Source organism: Haliotis asinina, chromosome 15 (assembly GCF_037392515.1).
Source record: "Haliotis asinina isolate JCU_RB_2024 chromosome 15, JCU_Hal_asi_v2, whole genome shotgun sequence".
NCBI lineage: Eukaryota > Metazoa > Mollusca > Gastropoda > Lepetellida > Haliotidae > Haliotis > Haliotis asinina.
In genome coordinates, this window is record NC_090294.1 from 51412788 (window position 1) to 51438892 (window position 26105).

Consider the following 26105-nt stretch of genomic DNA (forward strand, 5'->3'; position numbering starts at 1 on the left):
ACCATACCAAGTCAACTCTTGCACTCTGAATGACTGTACTTTGGTGGCAGGCCTCGTTCTATAGTTAACAAACAAGACACTGTGCTATCGGCTATGCACGGGTGAGCAATAATTGTATATGACTGCGACTTACTGGGATGAAGATGGCTAAGATATGTAAACGAGGGCCTGTCTACAATTCTAGCCATCGTAAGAAAGAAGTCTTACATGCATTGCAAGCCATTTCATCATGTGGGCAATTCTTTGTCATAGACGAAAAGAGATTGGATCAGAAATGATATTTCTCTACTTAGTTTCTAAGGTGTAGCGAAGCCAACCCTACTGTATGAGTACGGGTGGTAAAATACTTGGTTCTTGTAATGTTTTATAGTAAGTACATGTATAGTGATACTGTGAAATAAAAAAGAACATCGCCCGAACAGGGACTCGAACCCTGGACCCTCAGATCACTCTGATTGTAGCAGACCACTTAAAAGTCTGATGCTCTACCGACTGAGCTATCCGGGCTCTGCTTCAGGATAGCACATATTTCTAGTCACATGACAGGAAGCTGTACACAGACCTCTCTTGACATTTCTGCATCACCAAATACCATTTGATTTTACTTCATTCAACACAATTCAAGCTGTAACCATACCAAGTCAACTCTTGCACTCTGAATGACTGTACTTTGGTGGCAGGCCTCGTTCTATAGTTAACAAACAAGACACTGTGCTATCGGCTATGCACGGGTGAGCAATAATTGTATATGACTGCGACTTACTGGGATGAAGATGGCTAAGATATGTAAACGAGGGCCTGTCTACAATTCTAGCCATCGTAAGAAAGAAGTCTTACATGCATTGCAAGCCATTTCATCATGTGGGCAATTCTTTGTCATAGACGAAAAGAGATTGTATCAGAAATGATATTTCTCTACTTAGTTTCTAAGGTGTAGCGAAGCCAACCCTACTGTATGAGTACGGGTGGTAAAATACTTGGTTCTTGTAATGTTTTATAGTAAGTACATGTATAGTGATACTGTGAAATAAAAGAGAAGATCGCCCGAACAGGGACTCGAACCCTGGACCCTCAGATCACTCTGATTGTAACAGACCGCTTAAAAGTCTGATGCTCTACCGACTGAGCTATCCGGGCTCTGCTTCAGGATAGCACATATTTCTAGTCACATGACAGGAAGCTGTACACAGACCTCTCTTGACATTTCTGCATCACCAAATACCATTTGATTTTACTTCATTCAACACAATTCAAGCTGTAACCATACCAAGTCAACTCTTGCACTCTGAATGACTGTACTTTGGTGGCAGGCCTCGTTCTATAGTTAACAAACAAGACACTGTGCTATCGGCTATGCACGGGTGAGCAATAATTGTATATGACTGCGACTTACTGGGATGAAGATGGCTAAGATATGTAAACGAGGGCCTGTCTACAATTCTAGCCATCGTAAGAAAGAAGTCTTACATGCATTGCAAGCCATTTCATCATGTGGGCAATTCTTTGTCATAGACGAAAAGAGATTGGATCAGAAATGATATTTCTCTACTTAGTTTCTAAGGTGTAGCGAAGCCAACCCTACTGTATGAGTACGGGTGGTAAAATACTTGGTTCTTGTAATGTTTTATAGTAAGTACATGTATAGTGATACTGTGAAATGAAAAAGAACATCGCCCGAACAGGGACTCGAACCCTGGACCCTCAGATCACTCTGATTGTAACAGACCGCTTAAAAGTCTGATGCTCTACCGACTGAGCTATCCGGGCTCTGCTTCAGGATAGCACATATTTCTAGTCACATGACAGGAAGCTGTACACAGACCTCTCTTGACATTTCTGCATCACCAAATACCATTTGATTTTACTTCATTCAACACAATTCAAGCTGTAACCATACCAAGTCAACTCTTGCACTCTGAATGACTGTACTTTGGTGGCAGGCCTCGTTCTATAGTTAACAAACAAGACACTGTGCTATCGGCTATGCACGGGTGAGCAATAATTGTATATGACTGCGACTTACTGGGATGAAGATGGCTAAGATATGTAAACGAGGGCCTGTCTACAATTCTAGCCATCGTAAGAAAGAAGTCTTACATGCATTGCAAGCCATTTCATCATGTGGGCAATTCTTTGTCATAGACGAAAAGAGATTGGATCAGAAATGATATTTCTCTACTTAGTTTCTAAGGTGTAGCGAAGCCAACCCTACTGTATGAGTACGGGTGGTAAAATACTTGGTTCTTGTAATGTTTTATAGTAAGTACATGTATAGTGATACTGTGAAATAAAAAAGAACATCGCCCGAACAGGGACTCGAACCCTGGACCCTCAGATCACTCTGATTGTAGCAGACCACTTAAAAGTCTGATGCTCTACCGACTGAGCTATCCGGGCTCTGCTTCAGGATAGCACATATTTCTAGTCACATGACAGGAAGCTGTACACAGACCTCTCTTGACATTTCTGCATCACCAAATACCATTTGATTTTACTTCATTCAACACAATTCAAGCTGTAACCATACCAAGTCAACTCTTGCACTCTGAATGACTGTACTTTGGTGGCAGGCCTCGTTCTATAGTTAACAAACAAGACACTGTGCTATCGGCTATGCACGGGTGAGCAATAATTGTATATGACTGCGACTTACTGGGATGAAGATGGCTAAGATATGTAAACGAGGGCCTGTCTACAATTCTAGCCATCGTAAGAAAGAAGTCTTACATGCATTGCAAGCCATTTCATCATGTGGGCAATTCTTTGTCATAGACGAAAAGAGATTGGATCAGAAATGATATTTCTCTACTTAGTTTCTAAGGTGTAGCGAAGCCAACCCTACTGTATGAGTACGGGTGGTAAAATACTTGGTTCTTGTAATGTTTTATAGTAAGTACATGTATAGTGATACTGTGAAATAAAAGAGAAGATCGCCCGAACAGGGACTCGAACCCTGGACCCTCAGATCACTCTGATTGTAACAGACCGCTTAAAAGTCTGATGCTCTACCGACTGAGCTATCCGGGCTCTGCTTCAGGATAGCACATATTTCTAGTCACATGACAGGAAGCTGTACACAGACCTCTCTTGACATTTCTGCATCACCAAATACCATTTGATTTTACTTCATTCAACACAATTCAAGCTGTAACCATACCAAGTCAACTCTTGCACTCTGAATGACTGTACTTTGGTGGCAGGCCTCGTTCTATAGTTAACAAACAAGACACTGTGCTATCGGCTATGCACGGGTGAGCAATAATTGTATATGACTGCGACTTACTGGGATGAAGATGGCTAAGATATGTAAACGAGGGCCTGTCTACAATTCTAGCCATCGTAAGAAAGAAGTCTTACATGCATTGCAAGCCATTTCATCATGTGGGCAATTCTTTGTCATAGACGAAAAGAGATTGGATCAGAAATGATATTTCTCTACTTAGTTTCTAAGGTGTAGCGAAGCCAACCCTACTGTATGAGTACGGGTGGTAAAATACTTGGTTCTTGTAATGTTTTATAGTAAGTACATGTATAGTGATACTGTGAAATGAAAAAGAACATCGCCCGAACAGGGACTCGAACCCTGGACCCTCAGATCACTCTGATTGTAACAGACCGCTTAAAAGTCTGATGCTCTACCGACTGAGCTATCCGGGCTCTGCTTCAGGATAGCACATATTTCTAGTCACATGACAGGAAGCTGTACACAGACCTCTCTTGACATTTCTGCATCACCAAATACCATTTGATTTTACTTCATTCAACACAATTCAAGCTGTAACCATACCAAGTCAACTCTTGCACTCTGAATGACTGTACTTTGGTGGCAGGCCTCGTTCTATAGTTAACAAACAAGACACTGTGCTATCGGCTATGCACGGGTGAGCAATAATTGTATATGACAGCGACTTACTGGGATGAAGATGGCTAAGATATGTAAACGAGGGCCTGTCTACAATTCTAGCCATCGTAAGAAAGAAGTCTTACATGCATTGCAAGCCATTTCATCATGTGGGCAATTCTTTGTCATAGACGAAAAGAGATTGGATCAGAAATGATATTTCTCTACTTAGTTTCTAAGGTGTAGCGAAGCCAACCCTACTGTATGAGTACGGGTGGTAAAATACTTGGTTCTTCTAATGTTTTATAGAAAGTACATGTATAGTGATACTGTGAAATAAAAAAGAACATCGCCCGAACAGGGACTCGAACCCTGGACCCTCAGATCACTCTGATTGTAACAGACCGCTTAAAAGTCTGATGCTCTACCGACTGAGCTATCCGGGCTCTGCTTCAGGATAGCACATATTTCTAGTCACATGACAGGAAGCTGTACACAGACCTCTCTTGACATTTCTGTATCACCAAATACCATTTGATTTTACTTCATTCAACACAATTCAAGCTGTAACCATACCAAGTCAACTCTTGCACTCTGAATGACTGTACTTTGGTGGCAGGCCTCGTTCTATAGTTAACAAACAAGACACTGTGCTATCGGCTATGCACGGGTGAGCAATAATTGTATATGACAGCGACTTACTGGGATGAAGATGGCTAAGATATGTAAACGAGGGCCTGTCTACAATTCTAGCCATCGTAAGAAAGAAGTCTTACATGCATTGCAAGCCATTTCATCATGTGGGCAATTCTTTGTCATAGACGAAAAGAGATTGGATCAGAAATGATATTTCTCTACTTAGTTTCTAAGGTGTAGCGAAGCCAACCCTACTGTATGAGTACGGGTGGTAAAATACTTGGTTCTTCTAATGTTTTATAGAAAGTACATGTATAGTGATACTGTGAAATAAAAAAGAACATCGCCCGAACAGGGACTCGAACCCTGGACCCTCAGATCACTCTGATTGTAACAGACCGCTTAAAAGTCTGATGCTCTACTGACTGAGCTATCCGGGCTCTGCTTCAGGATAGCACATATTTCTAGTCACATGACAGGAGGCTGTACACAGACCTCTCTTGACATTTCTGCATCACCAAATACCATTTGATTTTACTTCATTCAACACAATTCAAGCTGTAACCATACCAAGTCAACTCTTGCACTCTGAATGACTGTACTTTGGTGGCAGGCCTCGTTCTATAGTTAACAAACAAGACACTGTGCTATCGGCTATGCACGGGTGAGCAATAATTGTATATGACTGCGACTTACTGGGATGAAGATGGCTAAGATATGTAAACGAGGGCCTGTCTACAATTCTAGCCATCGTAAGAAAGAAGTCTTACATGCATTGCAAGCCATTTCATCATGTGGGCAATTCTTTGTCATAGACGAAAAGAGATTGGATCAGAAATGATATTTCTCTACTTAGTTTCTAAGGTGTAGCGAAGCCAACCCTACTGTATGAGTACGGGTGGTAAAATACTTGGTTCTTCTAATGTTTTATAGAAAGTACATGTATAGTGATACTGTGAAATAAAAAAGAACATCGCCCGAACAGGGACTCGAACCCTGAACCCTCAGATCACTCTGATTGTAACAGACCGCTTAAAAATCTGATGCTCTACCGACTGAGCTATCCGGGCTCTGCTTCAGGATAGCACATATTTCTAGTCACATGACAGGAAGCTGTACACAGACCTCTCTTGACATTTCTGCATCACCAAATACCATTTGATTTTACTTCATTCAACACAATTCAAGCTGTAACCATACCAAGTCAACTCTTGCACTCTGAATGACTGTACTTTGGTGGCAGGCCTCGTTCTATAGTTAACAAACAAGACACTGTGCTATCGGCTATGCACGGGTGAGCAATAATTGTATATGACTGCGACTTACTGGGATGAAGATGGCTAAGATATGTAAACGAGGGCCTGTCTACAATTCTAGCCATCGTAAGAAAGAAGTCTTACATGCATTGCAAGCCATTTCATCATGTGGGCAATTCTTTGTCATAGACGAAAAGAGATTGGATCAGAAATGATATTTCTCTACTTAGTTTCTAAGGTGTAGCGAAGCCAACCCTACTGTATGAGTACGGGTGGTAAAATACTTGGTTCTTGTAATGTTTTATAGTAAGTACATGTATAGTGATACTGTGAAATAAAAAAGAACATCGCCCGAACAGGGACTCGAACCCTGGACCCTCAGATCACTCTGATTGTAGCAGACCACTTAAAAGTCTGATGCTCTACCGACTGAGCTATCCGGGCTCTGCTTCAGGATAGCACATATTTCTAGTCACATGACAGGAAGCTGTACACAGACCTCTCTTGACATTTCTGCATCACCAAATACCATTTGATTTTACTTCATTCAACACAATTCAAGCTGTAACCATACCAAGTCAACTCTTGCACTCTGAATGACTGTACTTTGGTGGCAGGCCTCGTTCTATAGTTAACAAACAAGACACTGTGCTATCGGCTATGCACGGGTGAGCAATAATTGTATATGACTGCGACTTACTGGGATGAAGATGGCTAAGATATGTAAACGAGGGCCTGTCTACAATTCTAGCCATCGTAAGAAAGAAGTCTTACATGCATTGCAAGCCATTTCATCATGTGGGCAATTCTTTGTCATAGACGAAAAGAGATTGGATCAGAAATGATATTTCTCTACTTAGTTTCTAAGGTGTAGCGAAGCCAACCCTACTGTATGAGTACGGGTGGTAAAATACTTGGTTCTTGTAATGTTTTATAGTAAGTACATGTATAGTGATACTGTGAAATAAAAAAGAACATCGCCCGAACAGGGACTCGAACCCTGGACCCTCAGATCACTCTGATTGTAACAGACCGCTTAAAAGTCTGATGCTCTACCGACTGAGCTATCCGGGCTCTGCTTCAGGATAGCACATATTTCTAGTCACATGACAGGAAGCTGTACACAGACCTCTCTTGACATTTCTGCATCACCAAATACCATTTGATTTTACTTCATTCAACACAATTCAAGCTGTAACCATACCAAGTCAACTCTTGCACTCTGAATGACTGTACTTTGGTGGCAGGCCTCGTTCTATAGTTAACAAACAAGACACTGTGCTATCGGCTATGCACGGGTGAGCAATAATTGTATATGACAGCGACTTACTGGGATGAAGATGGCTAAGATATGTAAACGAGGGCCTGTCTACAATTCTAGCCATCGTAAGAAAGAAGTCTTACATGCATTGCAAGCCATTTCATCATGTGGGCAATTCTTTGTCATAGACGAAAAGAGATTGGATCAGAAATGATATTTCTCTACTTAGTTTCTAAGGTGTAGCGAAGCCAACCCTACTGTATGAGTACGGGTGGTAAAATACTTGGTTCTTCTAATGTTTTATAGAAAGTACATGTATAGTGATACTGTGAAATAAAAAAGAACATCGCCCGAACAGGGACTCGAACCCTGGACCCTCAGATCACTCTGATTGTAACAGACCGCTTAAAAGTCTGATGCTCTACCGACTGAGCTATCCGGGCTCTGCTTCAGGATAGCACATATTTCTAGTCACATGACAGGAAGCTGTACACAGACCTCTCTTGACATTTCTGTATCACCAAATACCATTTGATTTTACTTCATTCAACACAATTCAAGCTGTAACCATACCAAGTCAACTCTTGCACTCTGAATGACTGTACTTTGGTGGCAGGCCTCGTTCTATAGTTAACAAACAAGACACTGTGCTATCGGCTATGCACGGGTGAGCAATAATTGTATATGACAGCGACTTACTGGGATGAAGATGGCTAAGATATGTAAACGAGGGCCTGTCTACAATTCTAGCCATCGTAAGAAAGAAGTCTTACATGCATTGCAAGCCATTTCATCATGTGGGCAATTCTTTGTCATAGACGAAAAGAGATTGGATCAGAAATGATATTTCTCTACTTAGTTTCTAAGGTGTAGCGAAGCCAACCCTACTGTATGAGTACGGGTGGTAAAATACTTGGTTCTTCTAATGTTTTATAGAAAGTACATGTATAGTGATACTGTGAAATAAAAAAGAACATCGCCCGAACAGGGACTCGAACCCTGGACCCTCAGATCACTCTGATTGTAACAGACCGCTTAAAAGTCTGATGCTCTACTGACTGAGCTATCCGGGCTCTGCTTCAGGATAGCACATATTTCTAGTCACATGACAGGAGGCTGTACACAGACCTCTCTTGACATTTCTGCATCACCAAATACCATTTGATTTTACTTCATTCAACACAATTCAAGCTGTAACCATACCAAGTCAACTCTTGCACTCTGAATGACTGTACTTTGGTGGCAGGCCTCGTTCTATAGTTAACAAACAAGACACTGTGCTATCGGCTATGCACGGGTGAGCAATAATTGTATATGACTGCGACTTACTGGGATGAAGATGGCTAAGATATGTAAACGAGGGCCTGTCTACAATTCTAGCCATCGTAAGAAAGAAGTCTTACATGCATTGCAAGCCATTTCATCATGTGGGCAATTCTTTGTCATAGACGAAAAGAGATTGGATCAGAAATGATATTTCTCTACTTAGTTTCTAAGGTGTAGCGAAGCCAACCCTACTGTATGAGTACGGGTGGTAAAATACTTGGTTCTTCTAATGTTTTATAGAAAGTACATGTATAGTGATACTGTGAAATAAAAAAGAACATCGCCCGAACAGGGACTCGAACCCTGGACCCTCAGATCACTCTGATTGTAACAGACCGCTTAAAAATCTGATGCTCTACCGACTGAGCTATCCGGGCTCTGCTTCAGGATAGCACATATTTCTAGTCACATGACAGGAAGCTGTACACAGACCTCTCTTGACATTTCTGCATCACCAAATACCATTTGATTTTACTTCATTCAACACAATTCAAGCTGTAACCATACCAAGTCAACTCTTGCACTCTGAATGACTGTACTTTGGTGGCAGGCCTCGTTCTATAGTTAACAAACAAGACACTGTGCTATCGGCTATGCACGGGTGAGCAATAATTGTATATGACTGCGACTTACTGGGATGAAGATGGCTAAGATATGTAAACGAGGGCCTGTCTACAATTCTAGCCATCGTAAGAAAGAAGTCTTACATGCATTGCAAGCCATTTCATCATGTGGGCAATTCTTTGTCATAGACGAAAAGAGATTGGATCAGAAATGATATTTCTCTACTTAGTTTCTAAGGTGTAGCGAAGCCAACCCTACTGTATGAGTACGGGTGGTAAAATACTTGGTTCTTGTAATGTTTTATAGTAAGTACATGTATAGTGATACTGTGAAATAAAAAAGAACATCGCCCGAACAGGGACTCGAACCCTGGACCCTCAGATCACTCTGATTGTAACAGACCGCTTAAAAGTCTGATGCTCTACCGACTGAGCTATCCGGGCTCTGCTTCAGGATAGCACATATTTCTAGTCACATGACAGGAAGCTGTACACAGACCTCTCTTGACATTTCTGCATCACCAAATACCATTTGATTTTACTTCATTCAACACAATTCAAGCTGTAACCATACCAAGTCAACTCTTGCACTCTGAATGACTGTACTTTGGTGGCAGGCCTCGTTCTATAGTTAACAAACAAGACACTGTGCTATCGGCTATGCACGGGTGAGCAATAATTGTATATGACTGCGACTTACTGGGATGAAGATGGCTAAGATATGTAAACGAGGGCCTGTCTACAATTCTAGCCATCGTAAGAAAGAAGTCTTACATGCATTGCAAGCCATTTCATCATGTGGGCAATTCTTTGTCATAGACGAAAAGAGATTGGATCAGAAATGATATTTCTCTACTTAGTTTCTAAGGTGTAGCGAAGCCAACCCTACTGTATGAGTACGGGTGGTAAAATACTTGGTTCTTGTAATGTTTTATAGTAAGTACGTGTATAGTGATACTGTGAAATAAAAAAGAACATCGCCCGAACTGGGACTCGAATCCTGGACCCTCAGATCACTCTGATTGTAACAGACCGCTTAAAAGTCTGATGCTCTACCGACTGAGCTATCCGGGCTCTGCTTCAGGATAGCACATATTTCTAGTCACATGACAGGAAGCTGTACACAGACCTCTCTTGACATTTCTGCATCACCAAATACCATTTGATTTTACTTCATTCAACACAATTCAAGCTGTAACCATACCAAGTCAACTCTTGCACTCTGAATGACTGTACTTTGGTGGCAGGCCTCGTTCTATAGTTAACAAACAAGACACTGTGCTATCGGCTATGCACGGGTGAGCAATAATTGTATATGACTGCGACTTACTGGGATGAAGATGGCTAAGATATGTAAGCGAGGGCCTGTCTACAATTCTAGCCATCGTAAGAAAGAAGTCTTACATGCATTGCAAGCCATTTCATCATGTGGGCAATTCTTTGTCATAGACGAAAAGAGATTGGATCAGAAATGATATTTCTCTACTTAGTTTCTAAGGTGTAGCGAAGCCAACCCTACTGTATGAGTACGGGTGGTAAAATACTTGGTTCTTGTAATGTTTTATAGTAAGTACGTGTATAGTGATACTGTGAAATAAAAGAGAAGATCGCCCGAACAGGGACTCGAACCCTGGACCCTCAGATCACTCTGATTGTAACAGACCGCTTAAAAGTCTGATGCTCTACCGACTGAGCTATCCGGGCTCTGCTTCAGGATAGCACATATTTCTAGTCACATGACAGGAAGCTGTACACAGACCTCTCTTGACATTTCTGCATCACCAAATACCATTTGATTTTACTTCATTCAACACAATTCAAGCTGTAACCATACCAAGTCAACTCTTGCACTCTGAATGACTGTACTTTGGTGGCAGGCCTCGTTCTATAGTTAACAAACAAGACACTGTGCTATCGGCTATGCACGGGTGAGCAATAATTGTATATGACTGCGACTTACTGGGATGAAGATGGCTAAGATATGTAAACGAGGGCCTGTCTACAATTCTAGCCATCGTAAGAAAGAAGTCTTACATGCATTGCAAGCCATTTCATCATGTGGGCAATTCTTTGTCATAGACGAAAAGAGATTGGATCAGAAATGATATTTCTCTACTTAGTTTCTAAGGTGTAGCGAAGCCAACCCTACTGTATGAGTACGGGTGGTAAAATACTTGGTTCTTGTAATGTTTTATAGTAAGTACGTGTATAGTGATACTGTGAAATAAAAGAGAAGATCGCCCGAACAGGGACTCGAACCCTGGACCCTCAGATCACTCTGATTGTAACAGACCGCTTAAAAGTCTGATGCTCTACCGACTGAGCTATCCGGGCTCTGCTTCAGGATAGCACATATTTCTAGTCACATGACAGGAAGCTGTACACAGACCTCTCTTGACATTTCTGCATCACCAAATACCATTTGATTTTACTTCATTCAACACAATTCAAGCTGTAACCATACCAAGTCAACTCTTGCACTCTGAATGACTGTACTTTGGTGGCAGGCCTCGTTCTATAGTTAACAAACAAGACACTGTGCTATCGGCTATGCACGGGTGAGCAATAATTGTATATGACTGCGACTTACTGGGATGAAGATGGCTAAGATATGTAAACGAGGGCCTGTCTACAATTCTAGCCATCGTAAGAAAGAAGTCTTACATGCATTGCAAGCCATTTCATCATGTGGGCAATTCTTTGTCATAGACGAAAAGAGATTGGATCAGAAATGATATTTCTCTACTTAGTTTCTAAGGTGTAGCGAAGCCAACCCTACTGTATGAGTACGGGTGGTAAAATACTTGTTTCTTCTAATGTTTTATAGTAAGTACATGTATAGTGATACTGTGAAATGAAAAAGAACATCGCCCGAACAGGGACTCGGACCCTGGACCCTCAGATCACTCTGATTGTAACAGACCGCTTAAAAGTCTGATGCTCTACCGACTGAGCTATCCGGGCTCTGCTTCAGGATAGCACATATTTCTAGTCACATGACAGGAAGCTGTACACAGACCTCTCTTGACATTTCTGCATCACCAAATACCATTTGATTTTACTTCATTCAACACAATTCAAGCTGTAACCATACCAAGTCAACTCTTGCACTCTGAATGACTGTACTTTGGTGGCAGGCCTCGTTCTATAGTTAACAAACAAGACACTGTGCTATCGGCTATGCACGGGTGAGCAATAATTGTATATGACAGCGACTTACTGGGATGAAGATGGCTAAGATATGTAAACGAGGGCCTGTCTACAATTCTAGCCATCGTAAGAAAGAAGTCTTACATGCATTGCAAGCCATTTCATCATGTGGGCAATTCTTTGTCATAGACGAAAAGAGATTGGATCAGAAATGATATTTCTCTACTTAGTTTCTAAGGTGTAGCGAAGCCAACCCTACTGTATGAGTACGGGTGGTAAAATACTTGGTTCTTGTAATGTTTTATAGTAAGTACATGTATAGTGATACTGTGAAATAAAAAAGAACATCGCCCGAACAGGGACTCGAACCCTGGACCCTCAGATCACTCTGATTGTAACAGACCGCTTAAAAGTCTGATGCTCTACCGACTGAGCTATCCGGGCTCTGCTTCAGGATAGCACATATTTCTAGTCACATGACAGGAAGCTGTACACAGACCTCTCTTGACATTTCTGCATCACCAAATACCATTTGATTTTACTTCATTCAACACAATTCAAGCTGTAACCATACCAAGTCAACTCTTGCACTCTGAATGACTGTACTTTGGTGGCAGGCCTCGTTCTATAGTTAACAAACAAGACACTGTGCTATCGGCTATGCACGGGTGAGCAATAATTGTATATGACTGCGACTTACTGGGATGAAGATGGCTAAGATATGTAAACGAGGGCCTGTCTACAATTCTAGCCATCGTAAGAAAGAAGTCTTACATGCATTGCAAGCCATTTCATCATGTGGGCAATTCTTTGTCATAGACGAAAAGAGATTGGATCAGAAATGATATTTCTCTACTTAGTTTCTAAGGTGTAGCGAAGCCAACCCTACTGTATGAGTACGGGTGGTAAAATACTTGGTTCTTGTAATGTTTTATAGTAAGTACATGTATAGTGATACTGTGAAATAAAAAAGAACATCGCCCGAACAGGGACTCGAACCCTGGACCCTCAGATCACTCTGATTGTAACAGACCGCTTAAAAGTCTGATGCTCTACCGACTGAGCTATCCGGGCTCTGCTTCAGTATAGCACATATTTCTAGTCACATGACAGGAAGCTGTACACAGACCTCTCTTGACATTTCTGCATCACCAAATACCATTTGATTTTACTTCATTCAACACAATTCAAGCTGTAACCATACCAAGTCAACTCTTGCACTCTGAATGACTGTACTTTGGTGGCAGGCCTCGTTCTATAGTTAACAAACAAGACACTGTGCTATCGGCTATGCACGGGTGAGCAATAATTGTATATGACTGCGACTTACTGGGATGAAGATGGCTAAGATATGTAAACGAGGGCCTGTCTACAATTCTAGCCATCGTAAGAAAGAAGTCTTACATGCATTGCAAGCCATTTCATCATGTGGGCAATTCTTTGTCATAGACGAAAAGAGATTGGATCAGAAATGATATTTCTCTACTTAGTTTCTAAGGTGTAGCGAAGCCAACCCTACTGTATGAGTACGGGTGGTAAAATACTTGGTTCTTGTAATGTTTTATAGTAAGTACGTGTATAGTGATACTGTGAAATAAAAAAGAACATCGCCCGAACTGGGACTCGAATCCTGGACCCTCAGATCACTCTGATTGTAACAGACCGCTTAAAAGTCTGATGCTCTACCGACTGAGCTATCCGGGCTCTGCTTCAGGATAGCACATATTTCTAGTCACATGACAGGAAGCTGTACACAGACCTCTCTTGACATTTCTGCATCACCAAATACCATTTGATTTTACTTCATTCAACACAATTCAAGCTGTAACCATACCAAGTCAACTCTTGCACTCTGAATGACTGTACTTTGGTGGCAGGCCTCGTTCTATAGTTAACAAACAAGACACTGTGCTATCGGCTATGCACGGGTGAGCAATAATTGTATATGACTGCGACTTACTGGGATGAAGATGGCTAAGATATGTAAACGAGGGCCTGTCTACAATTCTAGCCATCGTAAGAAAGAAGTCTTACATGCATTGCAAGCCATTTCATCATGTGGGCAATTCTTTGTCATAGACGAAAAGAGATTGGATCAGAAATGATATTTCTCTACTTAGTTTCTAAGGTGTAGCGAAGCCAACCCTACTGTATGAGTACGGGTGGTAAAATACTTGGTTCTTGTAATGTTTTATAGTAAGTACGTGTATAGTGATACTGTGAAATAAAAGAGAAGATCGCCCGAACAGGGACTCGAACCCTGGACCCTCAGATCACTCTGATTGTAACAGACCGCTTAAAAGTCTGATGCTCTACCGACTGAGCTATCCGGGCTCTGCTTCAGGATAGCACATATTTCTAGTCACATGACAGGAAGCTGTACACAGACCTCTCTTGACATTTCTGCATCACCAAATACCATTTGATTTTACTTCATTCAACACAATTCAAGCTGTAACCATACCAAGTCAACTCTTGCACTCTGAATGACTGTACTTTGGTGGCAGGCCTCGTTCTATAGTTAACAAACAAGACACTGTGCTATCGGCTATGCACGGGTGAGCAATAATTGTATATGACTGCGACTTACTGGGATGAAGATGGCTAAGATATGTAAACGAGGGCCTGTCTACAATTCTAGCCATCGTAAGAAAGAAGTCTTACATGCATTGCAAGCCATTTCATCATGTGGGCAATTCTTTGTCATAGACGAAAAGAGATTGGATCAGAAATGATATTTCTCTACTTAGTTTCTAAGGTGTAGCGAAGCCAACCCTACTGTATGAGTACGGGTGGTAAAATACTTGGTTCTTGTAATGTTTTATAGTAAGTACGTGTATAGTGATACTGTGAAATAAAAGAGAAGATCGCCCGAACAGGGACTCGAACCCTGGACCCTCAGATCACTCTGATTGTAACAGACCGCTTAAAAGTCTGATGCTCTACCGACTGAGCTATCCGGGCTCTGCTTCAGGATAGCACATATTTCTAGTCACATGACAGGAAGCTGTACACAGACCTCTCTTGACATTTCTGCATCACCAAATACCATTTGATTTTACTTCATTCAACACAATTCAAGCTGTAACCATACCAAGTCAACTCTTGCACTCTGAATGACTGTACTTTGGTGGCAGGCCTCGTTCTATAGTTAACAAACAAGACACTGTGCTATCGGCTATGCACGGGTGAGCAATAATTGTATATGACTGCGACTTACTGGGATGAAGATGGCTAAGATATGTAAACGAGGGCCTGTCTACAATTCTAGCCATCGTAAGAAAGAAGTCTTACATGCATTGCAAGCCATTTCATCATGTGGGCAATTCTTTGTCATAGACGAAAAGAGATTGGATCAGAAATGATATTTCTCTACTTAGTTTCTAAGGTGTAGCGAAGCCAACCCTACTGTATGAGTACGGGTGGTAAAATACTTGTTTCTTCTAATGTTTTATAGTAAGTACATGTATAGTGATACTGTGAAATGAAAAAGAACATCGCCCGAACAGGGACTCGGACCCTGGACCCTCAGATCACTCTGATTGTAACAGACCGCTTAAAAGTCTGATGCTCTACCGACTGAGCTATCCGGGCTCTGCTTCAGGATAGCACATATTTCTAGTCACATGACAGGAAGCTGTACACAGACCTCTCTTGACATTTCTGCATCACCAAATACCATTTGATTTTACTTCATTCAACACAATTCAAGCTGTAACCATACCAAGTCAACTCTTGCACTCTGAATGACTGTACTTTGGTGGCAGGCCTCGTTCTATAGTTAACAAACAAGACACTGTGCTATCGGCTATGCACGGGTGAGCAATAATTGTATATGACTGCGACTTACTGGGATGAAGATGGCTAAGATATGTAAACGAGGGCCTGTCTACAATTCTAGCCATCGTAAGAAAGAAGTCTTACATGCATTGCAAGCCATTTCATCATGTGGGCAATTCTTTGTCATAGACGAAAAGAGATTGGATCAGAAATGATATTTCTCTACTTAGTTTCTAAGGTGTAGCGAAGCCAACCCTACTGTATGAGTACGGGTGGTAAAATACTTGGTTCTTCTAATGTTTTATAGAAAGTACATGTATAGTGATACTGTGAAATAAAAAAGAACATCGCCCGAACAGGGACTCGAACACTGGACCCTCAGATCACTCTGATTGTAACAGACCGCTTAAAAGTCTGATGCTCTACCGACTGAGCTATCCGGGCTCTGCTTCAGGATAGCACATATTTCTAGTCACATGACAGGAAGCTGTACACAGACCTCTCTTGACATTTCTGCATCACCAAATACCATTTGATTTTACTTCATTCAACACAATTCAAGCTGTAACCATACCAAGTCAACTCTTGCACTCTGAATGACTGTACTTTGGTGGCAGGCCTCGTTCTATAGTTAACAAACAAGACACTGTGCTATCGGCTATGCACGGGTGAGCAATAATTGTATATGACAGCGACTTACTGGGATGAAGATGGCTAAGATATGTAAACGAGGGCCTGTCTACAATTCTAGCCATCGTAAGAAAGAAGTCTTACATGCATTGCAAGCCATTTCATCATGTGGGCAATTCTTTGTCATAGACGAAAAGAGATTGTATCAGAAATGATATTTCTCTACTTAGTTTCTAAGGTGTAGCGAAGCCAACCCTACTGTATGAGTACGGGTGGTAAAATACTTGGTTCTTCTAATGTTTTATAGTAAGTACATGTATAGTGATACTGTGAAATGAAAAAGAACATCGCCCGAACAGGGACTCGAACCCTGGACCCTCAGATCACTCTGATTGTAACAGACCTCTTAAAAGTCTGATGCTCTACCGACTGAGCTATCCGGGCTCTGCTTCAGGATAGCACATATTTCTAGTCACATGACAGGAAGCTGTACACAGACCTCTCTTGACATTTCTGCATCACCAAATACCATTTGATTTTACTTCATTCAACACAATTCAAGCTGTAACCATACCAAGTCAACTCTTGCACTCTGAATGACTGTACTTTGGTGGCAGGCCTCGTTCTATAGTTAACAAACAAGACACTGTGCTATCGGCTATGCACGGGTGAGCAATAATTGTATATGACTGCGACTTACTGGGATGAAGATGGCTAAGATATGTAAACGAGGGCCTGTCTACAATTCTAGCCATCGTAAGAAAGAAGTCTTACATCATTGCAAGCCATTTCATCATGTGGGCAATTCTTTGTCATAGACGAAAAGAGATTGGATCAGAAATGATATTTCTCTACTTAGTTTCTAAGGTGTAGCGAAGCCAACCCTACTGTATGAGTACGGGTGGTAAAATACTTGGTTCTTGTAATGTTTTATAGAAAGTACATGTATAGTGATACTGTGAAATAAAAAAAACATCGCCCGAACAGGGACTCGAACCCTGGACCCTCAGATCACTCTGATTGTAACAGACCGCTTAAAAATCTGATGCTCTACCGACTGAGCTATCCGGGCTCTGCTTCAGGATAGCACATATTTCTAGTCACATGACAGGAAGCTGTACACAGACCTCTCTTGACATTTCTGCATCACCAAATACCATTTGATTTTACTTCATTCAACACAATTCAAGCTGTAACCATACCAAGTCAACTCTTGCACTCTGAATGACTGTACTTTGGTGGCAGGCCTCGTTCTATAGTTAACAAACAAGACACTGTGCTATCGGCTATGCACGGGTGAGCAATAATTGTATATGACTGCGACTTACTGGGATGAAGATGGCTAAGATATGTAAACGAGGGCCTGTCTACAATTCTAGCCATCGTAAGAAAGAAGTCTTACATCATTGCAAGCCATTTCATCATGTGGGCAATTCTTTGTCATAGACGAAAAGAGATTGGATCAGAAATGATATTTCTCTACTTAGTTTCTAAGGTGTAGCGAAGCCAACCCTACTGTATGAGTACGGGTGGTAAAATACTTGGTTCTTCTAATGTTTTATAGAAAGTACATGTATAGTGATACTGTGAAATAAAAAAGAACATCGCCCGAACAGGGACTCGAACCCTGGACCCTCAGATCACTCTGATTGTAACAGACCGCTTAAAAATCTGATGCTCTACCGACTGAGCTATCCGGGCTCTGCTTCAGGATAGCACATATTTCTAGTCACATGACAGGAAGCTGTACACAGACCTCTCTTGACATTTCTGCATCACCAAATACCATTTGATTTTACTTCATTCAACACAATTCAAGCTGTAACCATACCAAGTCAACTCTTGCACTCTGAATGACTGTACTTTGGTGGCAGGCCTCGTTCTATAGTTAACAAACAAGACACTGTGCTATCGGCTATGCACGGGTGAGCAATAATTGTATATGACTGCGACTTACTGGGATGAAGATGGCTAAGATATGTAAACGAGGGCCTGTCTACAATTCTAGCCATCGTAAGAAAGAAGTCTTACATCATTGCAAGCCATTTCATCATGTGGGCAATTCTTTGTCATAGACGAAAAGAGATTGGATCAGAAATGATATTTCTCTACTTAGTTTCTAAGGTGTAGCGAAGCCAACCCTACTGTATGAGTACGGGTGGTAAAATACTTGGTTCTTCTAATGTTTTATAGAAAGTACATGTATAGTGATACTGTGAAATAAAAAAGAACATCGCCCGAACAGGGACTCGAACCCTGGACCCTCAGATCACTCTGATTGTAACAGACCGCTTAAAAATCTGATGCTCTACCGACTGAGCTATCCGGGCTCTGCTTCAGGATAGCACATATTTCTAGTCACATGACAGGAAGCTGTACACAGACCTCTCTTGACATTTCTGCATCACCAAATACCATTTGATTTTACTTCATTCAACACAATTCAAGCTGTAACCATACCAAGTCAACTCTTGCACTCTGAATGACTGTACTTTGGTGGCAGGCCTCGTTCTATAGTTAACAAACAAGACACTGTGCTATCGGCTATGCACGGGTGAGCAATAATTGTATATGACTGCGACTTACTGGGATGAAGATGGCTAAGATATGTAAACGAGGGCCTGTCTACAATTCTAGCCATCGTAAGAAAGAAGTCTTACATCATTGCAAGCCATTTCATCATGTGGGCAATTCTTTGTCATAGACGAAAAGAGATTGGATCAGAAATGATATTTCTCTACTTAGTTTCTAAGGTGTAGCGAAGCCAACCCTACTGTATGAGTACGGGTGGTAAAATACTTGGTTCTTCTAATGTTTTATAGAAAGTACATGTATAGTGATACTGTGAAATAAAAAAGAACATCGCCCGAACAGGGACTCGAACCCTGGACCCTCAGATCACTCTGATTGTAACAGACCGCTTAAAAATCTGATGCTCTACCGACTGAGCTATCCGGGCTCTGCTTCAGGATAGCACATATTTCTAGTCACATGACAGGAAGCTGTACACAGACCTCTCTTGACATTTCTGCATCACCAAATACCATTTGATTTTACTTCATTCAACACAATTCAAGCTGTAACCATACCAAGTCAACTCTTGCACTCTGAATGACTGTACTTTGGTGGCAGGCCTCGTTCTATAGTTAACAAACAAGACACTGTGCTATCGGCTATGCACGGGTGAGCAATAATTGTATATGACTGCGACTTACTGGGATGAAGATGGCTAAGATATGTAAACGAGGGCCTGTCTACAATTCTAGCCATCGTAAGAAAGAAGTCTTACATCATTGCAAGCCATTTCATCATGTGGGCAATTCTTTGTCATAGACGAAAAGAGATTGGATCAGAAATGATATTTCTCTACTTAGTTTCTAAGGTGTAGCGAAGCCAACCCTACTGTATGAGTACGGGTGGTAAAATACTTGGTTCTTCTAATGTTTTATAGAAAGTACATGTATAGTGATACTGTGAAATAAAAAAGAACATCCCCCGAACAGGGACTCGAACCCTGGACCCTCAGATCACTCTGATTGTAACAGACCGCTTAAAAGTCTGATGCTCTACCGACTGAGCTATCCGGGCTCTGCTTCAGGATAGCACATATTTCTAGTCACATGACAGGAAGCTGTACACAGACCTCTCTTGACATTTCTGCATCACCAAATACCATTTGATTTTACTTCATTCAACACAATTCAAGCTGTAACCATACCAAGTCAACTCTTGCACTCTGAATGACTGTACTTTGGTGGCAGGCCTCGTTCTATAGTTAACAAACAAGACACTGTGCTATCGGCTATGCACGGGTGAGCAATAATTGTATATGACTGCGACTTACTGGGATGAAGATGGCTAAGATATGTAAACGAGGGCCTGTCTACAATTCTAGCCATCGTAAGAAAGAAGTCTTACATCATTGCAAGCCATTTCATCATGTGGGCAATTCTTTGTCATAGACGAAAAGAGATTGGATCAGAAATGATATTTCTCTACTTAGTTTCTAAGGTGTAGCGAAGCCAACCCTACTGTATGAGTACGGGTGGTAAAATACTTGGTTCTTCTAATGTTTTATAGAAAGTACATGTATAGTGATACTGTGAAATAAAAAAGAACATCGCCCGAACAGGGACTCGAACCCTGGACCCTCAGATCACTCTGATTGTAACAGACGGCTTAAAAATCTGATGCTCTACCGACTGAGCTATCCGGGCTCTGCTTCAGGATAGCACATATTTCTAGTCACATGACAGGAAGCTGTACACAGACCTCTCTTGACATTTCTGCATCACCAAATACCATTTGATTTTACTTCATTCAACACAATTCAAGCTGTAACCATACCAAGTCAACTCTTGCACTCTGAATGACTGTACTTTGGTGGCAGGCCTCGTTCTATAGTTAACAAACAAGACACTGTGCTATCGGCTATGCACGGGTGAGCAATAATTGTATATGACTGCGACTTACTGGGATGAAGATGGCTAAGATATGTAAACGAGGGCCTGTCTACAATTCTAGCCATCGTAAGAAAGAAGTCTTACATCATTGCAAGCCATTTCATCATGTGGGCAATTCTTTGTCATAGACGAAAAGAGATTGGATCAGAAATGATATTTCTCTACTTAGTTTCTAAGGTGTAGCGAAGCCAACCCTACTGTATGAGTACGGGTGGTAAAATACTTGGTTCTTCTAATGTTTTATAGAAAGTACATGTATAGTGATACTGTGAAATAAAAAAGAACATCGCCCGAACAGGGACTCGAACCCTGGACCCTCAGATCACTCTGATTGTAACAGACCGCTGAAAAGTCTGATGCTCTACCGACTGAGCTATCCGGGCTCTGCTTCAGGATAGCACATATTTCTAGTCACATGACAGGAAGCTGTACACAGACCTCTCTTGACATTTCTGCATCACCAAATACCATTTGATTTTACTTCATTCAACACAATTCAAGCTGTAACCATACCAAGTCAACTCTTGCACTCTGAATGACTGTACTTTGGTGGCAGGCCTCGTTCTATAGTTAACAAACAAGACACTGTGCTATCGGCTATGCACGGGTGAGCAATAATTGTATATGACTGCGACTTACTGGGATGAAGATGGCTAAGATATGTAAACGAGGGCCTGTCTACAATTCTAGCCATCGTAAGAAAGAAGTCTTACATCATTGCAAGCCATTTCATCATGTGGGCAATTCTTTGTCATAGACGAAAAGAGATTGGATCAGAAATGATATTTCTCTACTTAGTTTCTAAGGTGTAGCGAAGCCAACCCTACTGTATGAGTACGGGTGGTAAAATACTTGGTTCTTGTAATGTTTTATAGAAAGTACATGTATAGTGATACTGTGAAATAAAAAAGAACATCGCCCGAACAGGGACTCGAACCCTGGACCCTCAGATCACTCTGATTGTAACAGACCGCTTAAAAGTCTGATGCTCTACCGACTGAGCTATCCGGGCTCTGCTTCAGGATAGCACATATTTCTAGTCACATGACAGGAAGCTGTACACAGACCTCTCTTGACATTTCTGCATCACCAAATACCATTTGATTTTACTTCATTCAACACAATTCAAGCTGTAACCATACCAAGTCAACTCTTGCACTCTGAATGACTGTACTTTGGTGGCAGGCCTCGTTCTATAGTTAACAAACAAGACACTGTGCTATCGGCTATGCACGGGTGAGCAATAATTGTATATGACTGCGACTTACTGGGATGAAGATGGCTAAGATATGTAAACGAGGGCCTGTCTACAATTCTAGCCATCGTAAGAAAGAAGTCTTACATGCATTGCAAGCCATTTCATCATGTGGGCAATTCTTTGTCATAGACGAAAAGAGATTGGATCAGAAATGATATTTCTCTACTTAGTTTCTAAGGTGTAGCGAAGCCAACCCTACTGTATGAGTACGGGTGGTAAAATACTTGGTTCTTCTAATGTTTTATAGAAAGTACATGTATAGTGATACTGTGAAATAAAAAAGAACATCGCCCGAACAGGGACTCGAACCCTGGACCCTCAGATCACTCTGATTGTAACAGACCGCTTAAAAGTCTGATGCTCTACCGACTGAGCTATCCGGGCTCTGCTTCAGGATAGCACATATTTCTAGTCACATGACAGGAAGCTGTACACAGACCTCTCTTGACATTTCTGCATCACCAAATACCATTTGATTTTACTTCATTCAACACAATTCAAGCTGTAACCATACCAAGTCAACTCTTGCACTCTGAATGACTGTACTTTGGTGGCAGGCCTCGTTCTATAGTTAACAAACAAGACACTGTGCTATCGGCTATGCACGGGTGAGCAATAATTGTATATGACTGCGACTTACTGGGATGAAGATGGCTAAGATATGTAAACGAGGGCCTGTCTACAATTCTAGCCATCGTAAGAAAGAAGTCTTACATGCATTGCAAGCCATTTCATCATGTGGGCAATTCTTTGTCATAGACGAAAAGAGATTGGATCAGAAATGATATTTCTCTACTTAGTTTCTAAGGTGTAGCGAAGCCAACCCTACTGTATGAGTACGGGTGGTAAAATACTTGGTTCTTCTAATGTTTTATAGTAAGTACATGTATAGTGATACTGTGAAATAAAAGAGAAGATCGCCCGAACAGGGACTCGAACCCTGGACCCTCAGATCACTCTGATTGTAACAGACCGCTTAAAAGTCTGATGCTCTACCGACTGAGCTATCCGGGCTCTGCTTCAGGATAGCACATATTTCTAGTCACATGACAGGAAGCTGTACACAGACCTCTCTTGACATTTCTGCATCACCAAATACCATTTGATTTTACTTCATTCAACACAATTCAAGCTGTAACCATACCAAGTCAACTCTTGCACTCTGAATGACTGTACTTTGGTGGCAGGCCTCGTTCTATAGTTAACAAACAAGACACTGTGCTATCGGCTATGCACGGGTGAGCAATAATTGTATATGACTGCGACTTACTGGGATGAAGATGGCTAAGATATGTAAACGAGGGCCTGTCTACAATTCTAGCCATCGTAAGAAAGAAGTCTTACATCATTGCAAGCCATTTCATCATGTGGGCAATTCTTTGTCATAGACGAAAAGAGATTGGATCAGAAATGATATTTCTCTACTTAGTTTCTAAGGTGTAGCGAAGCCAACCCTACTGTATGAGTACGGGTGGTAAAATACTTGGTTCTTCTAATGTTTTATAGAAAGTACATGTATAGTGATACTGTGAAATAAAAAAGAACATCGCCCGAACAGGGACTCGAACCCTGGACCCTCAGATCACTCTGATTGTAACAGACCGCTGAAAAGTCTGATGCTCTACCGACTGAGCTATCCGGGCTCTGCTTCAGGATAGCACATATTTCTAGTCACATGACAGGAAGCTGTACACAGACCTCTCTTGACATTTCTGCATCACCAAATACCATTTGATTTTACTTCATTCAACACAATTCAAGCTGTAACCATACCAAGTCAACTCTTGCACTCTGAATGACTGTACTTTGGTGGCAGGCCTCGTTCTATAGTTAACAAACAAGACACTGTGCTATCGGCTATGCACGGGTGAGCAATAATTGTATATGACTGCGACTTACTGGGATGAAGATGGCTAAGATATGTAAACGAGGGCCTGTCTACAATTCTAGCCATCGTAAGAAAGAAGTCTTACATCATTGCAAGCCATTTCATCATGTGGGCAATTCTTTGTCATAGACGAAAAGAGATTGGATCAGAAATGATATTTCTCTACTTAGTTTCTAAGGTGTAGCGAAGCCAACCCTACTGTATGAGTACGGGTGGTAAAATACTTGGTTCTTCTAATGTTTTATAGAAAGTACATGTATAGTGATACTGTGAAATAAAAAAGAACATCGCCCGAACAGGGACTCGAACCCTGGACCCTCAGATCACTCTGATTGTAACAGACCGCTCAAAAATCTGATGCTCTACCGACTGAGCTATCCGGGCTCTGCTTCAGGATAGCACATATTTCTAGTCACATGACAGGAAGCTGTACACAGACCTCTCTTGACATTTCTGCATCACCAAATACCATTTGATTTTACTTCATTCAACACAATTCAAGCTGTAACCATACCAAGTCAACTCTTGCACTCTGAATGACTGTACTTTGGTGACAGGCCTCGTTCTATAGTTAACAAACAAGACACTGTGCTATCGGCTATGCACGGGTGAGCAATAATTGTATATGACTGCGACTTACTGGGATGAAGATGGCTAAGATATGTAAACGAGGGCCTGTCTACAATTCTAGCCATCGTAAGAAAGAAGTCTTACATGCATTGCAAGCCATTTCATCATGTGGGCAATTCTTTGTCATAGACGAAAAGAGATTGGATCAGAAATGATATTTCTCTACTTAGTTTCTAAGGTGTAGCGAAGCCAACCCTACTGTATGAGTACGGGTGGTAAAATACTTGGTTCTTCTAATGTTTTATAGAAAGTACATGTATAGTGATACTGTGAAATAAAAAAGAACATCGCCCGAACAGGGACTCGAACCCTGGACCCTCAGATCACTCTGATTGTAACAGACCGCTTAAAAGTCTGATGCTCTACCGACTGAGCTATCCGGGCTCTGCTTCAGGATAGCACATATTTCTAGTCACATGACAGGAGGCTGTACACAGACCTCTCTTGACATTTCTGCATCACCAAATACCATTTGATTTTACTTCATTCAACACAATTCAAGCTGTAACCATACCAAGTCAACTCTTGCACTCTGAATGACTGTACTTTGGTGGCAGGCCTCGTTCTATAGTTAACAAACAAGACACTGTGCTATCGGCTATGCACGGGTGAGCAATAATTGTATATGACTGCGACTTACTGGGATGAAGATGGCTAAGATATGTAAACGAGGGCCTGTCTACAATTCTAGCCATCGTAAGAAAGAAGTCTTACATCATTGCAAGCCATTTCATCATGTGGGCAATTCTTTGTCATAGACGAAAAGAGATTGGATCAGAAATGATATTTCTCTACTTAGTTTCTAAGGTGTAGCGAAGCCAACCCTACTGTATGAGTACGGGTGGTAAAATACTTGGTTCTTCTAATGTTTTATAGAAAGTACATGTATAGTGATACTGTGAAATAAAAAAGAACATCGCCCGAACAGGGACTCGAACCCTGGACCCTCAGATCACTCTGATTGTAACAGACCGCTGAAAAGTCTGATGCTCTACCGACTGAGCTATCCGGGCTCTGCTTCAGGATAGCACATATTTCTAGTCACATGACAGGAAGCTGTACACAGACCTCTCTTGACATTTCTGCATCACCAAATACCATTTGATTTTACTTCATTCAACACAATTCAAGCTGTAACCATACCAAGTCAACTCTTGCACTCTGAATGACTGTACTTTGGTGGCAGGCCTCGTTCTATAGTTAACAAACAAGACACTGTGCTATCGGCTATGCACGGGTGAGCAATAATTGTATATGACTGCGACTTACTGGGATGAAGATGGCTAAGATATGTAAACGAGGGCCTGTCTACAATTCTAGCCATCGTAAGAAAGAAGTCTTACATCATTGCAAGCCATTTCATCATGTGGGCAATTCTTTGTCATAGACGAAAAGAGATTGGATCAGAAATGATATTTCTCTA

General features: G+C 41.4%; 41 non-coding genes across 41 annotated transcripts; all 41 read right to left on the bottom strand.

Moving 5' to 3' along the window:
* Positions 1–411: 411 nt before the first annotated feature.
* On the bottom strand, positions 412–507 carry Trnak-uuu (transfer RNA lysine (anticodon UUU)). The gene is made up of 2 exons: positions 471–507; positions 412–447 (listed from the first exon to the last, which is right to left on the bottom strand). It is a non-coding gene; the product is annotated as a tRNA-Lys (tRNA).
* Positions 508–1041: 534 nt separating this feature from the next.
* On the bottom strand, positions 1042–1137 carry Trnak-uuu (transfer RNA lysine (anticodon UUU)). Its single transcript has 2 exons — positions 1101–1137; positions 1042–1077 (listed from the first exon to the last, which is right to left on the bottom strand). It is a non-coding gene; the product is annotated as a tRNA-Lys (tRNA).
* A 534-nt stretch (positions 1138–1671) lies between these two features.
* Positions 1672–1767, bottom strand: Trnak-uuu (transfer RNA lysine (anticodon UUU)). The gene is made up of 2 exons: positions 1731–1767; positions 1672–1707 (listed from the first exon to the last, which is right to left on the bottom strand). It is a non-coding gene; the product is annotated as a tRNA-Lys (tRNA).
* Positions 1768–2301: 534 nt separating this feature from the next.
* On the bottom strand, positions 2302–2397 carry Trnak-uuu (transfer RNA lysine (anticodon UUU)). Its single transcript has 2 exons — positions 2361–2397; positions 2302–2337 (listed from the first exon to the last, which is right to left on the bottom strand). It is a non-coding gene; the product is annotated as a tRNA-Lys (tRNA).
* A 534-nt stretch (positions 2398–2931) lies between these two features.
* Trnak-uuu (transfer RNA lysine (anticodon UUU)) lies at positions 2932–3027 on the bottom strand. The gene is made up of 2 exons: positions 2991–3027; positions 2932–2967 (listed from the first exon to the last, which is right to left on the bottom strand). It is a non-coding gene; the product is annotated as a tRNA-Lys (tRNA).
* Positions 3028–3561: 534 nt separating this feature from the next.
* Positions 3562–3657, bottom strand: Trnak-uuu (transfer RNA lysine (anticodon UUU)). The gene is made up of 2 exons: positions 3621–3657; positions 3562–3597 (listed from the first exon to the last, which is right to left on the bottom strand). It is a non-coding gene; the product is annotated as a tRNA-Lys (tRNA).
* Positions 3658–4191: 534 nt separating this feature from the next.
* On the bottom strand, positions 4192–4287 carry Trnak-uuu (transfer RNA lysine (anticodon UUU)). Its single transcript has 2 exons — positions 4251–4287; positions 4192–4227 (listed from the first exon to the last, which is right to left on the bottom strand). It is a non-coding gene; the product is annotated as a tRNA-Lys (tRNA).
* A 534-nt stretch (positions 4288–4821) lies between these two features.
* Positions 4822–4917, bottom strand: Trnak-uuu (transfer RNA lysine (anticodon UUU)). Its single transcript has 2 exons — positions 4881–4917; positions 4822–4857 (listed from the first exon to the last, which is right to left on the bottom strand). It is a non-coding gene; the product is annotated as a tRNA-Lys (tRNA).
* Positions 4918–5451: 534 nt separating this feature from the next.
* Trnak-uuu (transfer RNA lysine (anticodon UUU)) lies at positions 5452–5547 on the bottom strand. The gene is made up of 2 exons: positions 5511–5547; positions 5452–5487 (listed from the first exon to the last, which is right to left on the bottom strand). It is a non-coding gene; the product is annotated as a tRNA-Lys (tRNA).
* A 534-nt stretch (positions 5548–6081) lies between these two features.
* Trnak-uuu (transfer RNA lysine (anticodon UUU)) lies at positions 6082–6177 on the bottom strand. The gene is made up of 2 exons: positions 6141–6177; positions 6082–6117 (listed from the first exon to the last, which is right to left on the bottom strand). It is a non-coding gene; the product is annotated as a tRNA-Lys (tRNA).
* A 534-nt stretch (positions 6178–6711) lies between these two features.
* Positions 6712–6807, bottom strand: Trnak-uuu (transfer RNA lysine (anticodon UUU)). The gene is made up of 2 exons: positions 6771–6807; positions 6712–6747 (listed from the first exon to the last, which is right to left on the bottom strand). It is a non-coding gene; the product is annotated as a tRNA-Lys (tRNA).
* A 534-nt stretch (positions 6808–7341) lies between these two features.
* On the bottom strand, positions 7342–7437 carry Trnak-uuu (transfer RNA lysine (anticodon UUU)). Its single transcript has 2 exons — positions 7401–7437; positions 7342–7377 (listed from the first exon to the last, which is right to left on the bottom strand). It is a non-coding gene; the product is annotated as a tRNA-Lys (tRNA).
* Positions 7438–7971: 534 nt separating this feature from the next.
* Trnak-uuu (transfer RNA lysine (anticodon UUU)) lies at positions 7972–8067 on the bottom strand. The gene is made up of 2 exons: positions 8031–8067; positions 7972–8007 (listed from the first exon to the last, which is right to left on the bottom strand). It is a non-coding gene; the product is annotated as a tRNA-Lys (tRNA).
* A 534-nt stretch (positions 8068–8601) lies between these two features.
* Trnak-uuu (transfer RNA lysine (anticodon UUU)) lies at positions 8602–8697 on the bottom strand. The gene is made up of 2 exons: positions 8661–8697; positions 8602–8637 (listed from the first exon to the last, which is right to left on the bottom strand). It is a non-coding gene; the product is annotated as a tRNA-Lys (tRNA).
* A 534-nt stretch (positions 8698–9231) lies between these two features.
* Trnak-uuu (transfer RNA lysine (anticodon UUU)) lies at positions 9232–9327 on the bottom strand. The gene is made up of 2 exons: positions 9291–9327; positions 9232–9267 (listed from the first exon to the last, which is right to left on the bottom strand). It is a non-coding gene; the product is annotated as a tRNA-Lys (tRNA).
* A 534-nt stretch (positions 9328–9861) lies between these two features.
* Trnak-uuu (transfer RNA lysine (anticodon UUU)) lies at positions 9862–9957 on the bottom strand. Its single transcript has 2 exons — positions 9921–9957; positions 9862–9897 (listed from the first exon to the last, which is right to left on the bottom strand). It is a non-coding gene; the product is annotated as a tRNA-Lys (tRNA).
* Positions 9958–10491: 534 nt separating this feature from the next.
* Positions 10492–10587, bottom strand: Trnak-uuu (transfer RNA lysine (anticodon UUU)). The gene is made up of 2 exons: positions 10551–10587; positions 10492–10527 (listed from the first exon to the last, which is right to left on the bottom strand). It is a non-coding gene; the product is annotated as a tRNA-Lys (tRNA).
* A 534-nt stretch (positions 10588–11121) lies between these two features.
* Positions 11122–11217, bottom strand: Trnak-uuu (transfer RNA lysine (anticodon UUU)). The gene is made up of 2 exons: positions 11181–11217; positions 11122–11157 (listed from the first exon to the last, which is right to left on the bottom strand). It is a non-coding gene; the product is annotated as a tRNA-Lys (tRNA).
* Positions 11218–11751: 534 nt separating this feature from the next.
* Positions 11752–11847, bottom strand: Trnak-uuu (transfer RNA lysine (anticodon UUU)). The gene is made up of 2 exons: positions 11811–11847; positions 11752–11787 (listed from the first exon to the last, which is right to left on the bottom strand). It is a non-coding gene; the product is annotated as a tRNA-Lys (tRNA).
* A 534-nt stretch (positions 11848–12381) lies between these two features.
* Trnak-uuu (transfer RNA lysine (anticodon UUU)) lies at positions 12382–12477 on the bottom strand. The gene is made up of 2 exons: positions 12441–12477; positions 12382–12417 (listed from the first exon to the last, which is right to left on the bottom strand). It is a non-coding gene; the product is annotated as a tRNA-Lys (tRNA).
* Positions 12478–13011: 534 nt separating this feature from the next.
* On the bottom strand, positions 13012–13107 carry Trnak-uuu (transfer RNA lysine (anticodon UUU)). The gene is made up of 2 exons: positions 13071–13107; positions 13012–13047 (listed from the first exon to the last, which is right to left on the bottom strand). It is a non-coding gene; the product is annotated as a tRNA-Lys (tRNA).
* A 534-nt stretch (positions 13108–13641) lies between these two features.
* Positions 13642–13737, bottom strand: Trnak-uuu (transfer RNA lysine (anticodon UUU)). Its single transcript has 2 exons — positions 13701–13737; positions 13642–13677 (listed from the first exon to the last, which is right to left on the bottom strand). It is a non-coding gene; the product is annotated as a tRNA-Lys (tRNA).
* Positions 13738–14271: 534 nt separating this feature from the next.
* Positions 14272–14367, bottom strand: Trnak-uuu (transfer RNA lysine (anticodon UUU)). The gene is made up of 2 exons: positions 14331–14367; positions 14272–14307 (listed from the first exon to the last, which is right to left on the bottom strand). It is a non-coding gene; the product is annotated as a tRNA-Lys (tRNA).
* A 534-nt stretch (positions 14368–14901) lies between these two features.
* Positions 14902–14997, bottom strand: Trnak-uuu (transfer RNA lysine (anticodon UUU)). The gene is made up of 2 exons: positions 14961–14997; positions 14902–14937 (listed from the first exon to the last, which is right to left on the bottom strand). It is a non-coding gene; the product is annotated as a tRNA-Lys (tRNA).
* A 534-nt stretch (positions 14998–15531) lies between these two features.
* Trnak-uuu (transfer RNA lysine (anticodon UUU)) lies at positions 15532–15627 on the bottom strand. Its single transcript has 2 exons — positions 15591–15627; positions 15532–15567 (listed from the first exon to the last, which is right to left on the bottom strand). It is a non-coding gene; the product is annotated as a tRNA-Lys (tRNA).
* A 534-nt stretch (positions 15628–16161) lies between these two features.
* Trnak-uuu (transfer RNA lysine (anticodon UUU)) lies at positions 16162–16257 on the bottom strand. The gene is made up of 2 exons: positions 16221–16257; positions 16162–16197 (listed from the first exon to the last, which is right to left on the bottom strand). It is a non-coding gene; the product is annotated as a tRNA-Lys (tRNA).
* A 534-nt stretch (positions 16258–16791) lies between these two features.
* Positions 16792–16887, bottom strand: Trnak-uuu (transfer RNA lysine (anticodon UUU)). The gene is made up of 2 exons: positions 16851–16887; positions 16792–16827 (listed from the first exon to the last, which is right to left on the bottom strand). It is a non-coding gene; the product is annotated as a tRNA-Lys (tRNA).
* Positions 16888–17419: 532 nt separating this feature from the next.
* Trnak-uuu (transfer RNA lysine (anticodon UUU)) lies at positions 17420–17515 on the bottom strand. The gene is made up of 2 exons: positions 17479–17515; positions 17420–17455 (listed from the first exon to the last, which is right to left on the bottom strand). It is a non-coding gene; the product is annotated as a tRNA-Lys (tRNA).
* Positions 17516–18048: 533 nt separating this feature from the next.
* Trnak-uuu (transfer RNA lysine (anticodon UUU)) lies at positions 18049–18144 on the bottom strand. Its single transcript has 2 exons — positions 18108–18144; positions 18049–18084 (listed from the first exon to the last, which is right to left on the bottom strand). It is a non-coding gene; the product is annotated as a tRNA-Lys (tRNA).
* A 533-nt stretch (positions 18145–18677) lies between these two features.
* Positions 18678–18773, bottom strand: Trnak-uuu (transfer RNA lysine (anticodon UUU)). The gene is made up of 2 exons: positions 18737–18773; positions 18678–18713 (listed from the first exon to the last, which is right to left on the bottom strand). It is a non-coding gene; the product is annotated as a tRNA-Lys (tRNA).
* Positions 18774–19306: 533 nt separating this feature from the next.
* Positions 19307–19402, bottom strand: Trnak-uuu (transfer RNA lysine (anticodon UUU)). The gene is made up of 2 exons: positions 19366–19402; positions 19307–19342 (listed from the first exon to the last, which is right to left on the bottom strand). It is a non-coding gene; the product is annotated as a tRNA-Lys (tRNA).
* Positions 19403–19935: 533 nt separating this feature from the next.
* Positions 19936–20031, bottom strand: Trnak-uuu (transfer RNA lysine (anticodon UUU)). The gene is made up of 2 exons: positions 19995–20031; positions 19936–19971 (listed from the first exon to the last, which is right to left on the bottom strand). It is a non-coding gene; the product is annotated as a tRNA-Lys (tRNA).
* A 533-nt stretch (positions 20032–20564) lies between these two features.
* Trnak-uuu (transfer RNA lysine (anticodon UUU)) lies at positions 20565–20660 on the bottom strand. Its single transcript has 2 exons — positions 20624–20660; positions 20565–20600 (listed from the first exon to the last, which is right to left on the bottom strand). It is a non-coding gene; the product is annotated as a tRNA-Lys (tRNA).
* A 533-nt stretch (positions 20661–21193) lies between these two features.
* Positions 21194–21289, bottom strand: Trnak-uuu (transfer RNA lysine (anticodon UUU)). Its single transcript has 2 exons — positions 21253–21289; positions 21194–21229 (listed from the first exon to the last, which is right to left on the bottom strand). It is a non-coding gene; the product is annotated as a tRNA-Lys (tRNA).
* A 533-nt stretch (positions 21290–21822) lies between these two features.
* Positions 21823–21918, bottom strand: Trnak-uuu (transfer RNA lysine (anticodon UUU)). The gene is made up of 2 exons: positions 21882–21918; positions 21823–21858 (listed from the first exon to the last, which is right to left on the bottom strand). It is a non-coding gene; the product is annotated as a tRNA-Lys (tRNA).
* Positions 21919–22452: 534 nt separating this feature from the next.
* Trnak-uuu (transfer RNA lysine (anticodon UUU)) lies at positions 22453–22548 on the bottom strand. The gene is made up of 2 exons: positions 22512–22548; positions 22453–22488 (listed from the first exon to the last, which is right to left on the bottom strand). It is a non-coding gene; the product is annotated as a tRNA-Lys (tRNA).
* A 534-nt stretch (positions 22549–23082) lies between these two features.
* Positions 23083–23178, bottom strand: Trnak-uuu (transfer RNA lysine (anticodon UUU)). The gene is made up of 2 exons: positions 23142–23178; positions 23083–23118 (listed from the first exon to the last, which is right to left on the bottom strand). It is a non-coding gene; the product is annotated as a tRNA-Lys (tRNA).
* Positions 23179–23711: 533 nt separating this feature from the next.
* On the bottom strand, positions 23712–23807 carry Trnak-uuu (transfer RNA lysine (anticodon UUU)). Its single transcript has 2 exons — positions 23771–23807; positions 23712–23747 (listed from the first exon to the last, which is right to left on the bottom strand). It is a non-coding gene; the product is annotated as a tRNA-Lys (tRNA).
* Positions 23808–24340: 533 nt separating this feature from the next.
* Positions 24341–24436, bottom strand: Trnak-uuu (transfer RNA lysine (anticodon UUU)). Its single transcript has 2 exons — positions 24400–24436; positions 24341–24376 (listed from the first exon to the last, which is right to left on the bottom strand). It is a non-coding gene; the product is annotated as a tRNA-Lys (tRNA).
* Positions 24437–24970: 534 nt separating this feature from the next.
* On the bottom strand, positions 24971–25066 carry Trnak-uuu (transfer RNA lysine (anticodon UUU)). The gene is made up of 2 exons: positions 25030–25066; positions 24971–25006 (listed from the first exon to the last, which is right to left on the bottom strand). It is a non-coding gene; the product is annotated as a tRNA-Lys (tRNA).
* Positions 25067–25599: 533 nt separating this feature from the next.
* Trnak-uuu (transfer RNA lysine (anticodon UUU)) lies at positions 25600–25695 on the bottom strand. Its single transcript has 2 exons — positions 25659–25695; positions 25600–25635 (listed from the first exon to the last, which is right to left on the bottom strand). It is a non-coding gene; the product is annotated as a tRNA-Lys (tRNA).
* Positions 25696–26105: the final 410 nt, after the last annotated feature.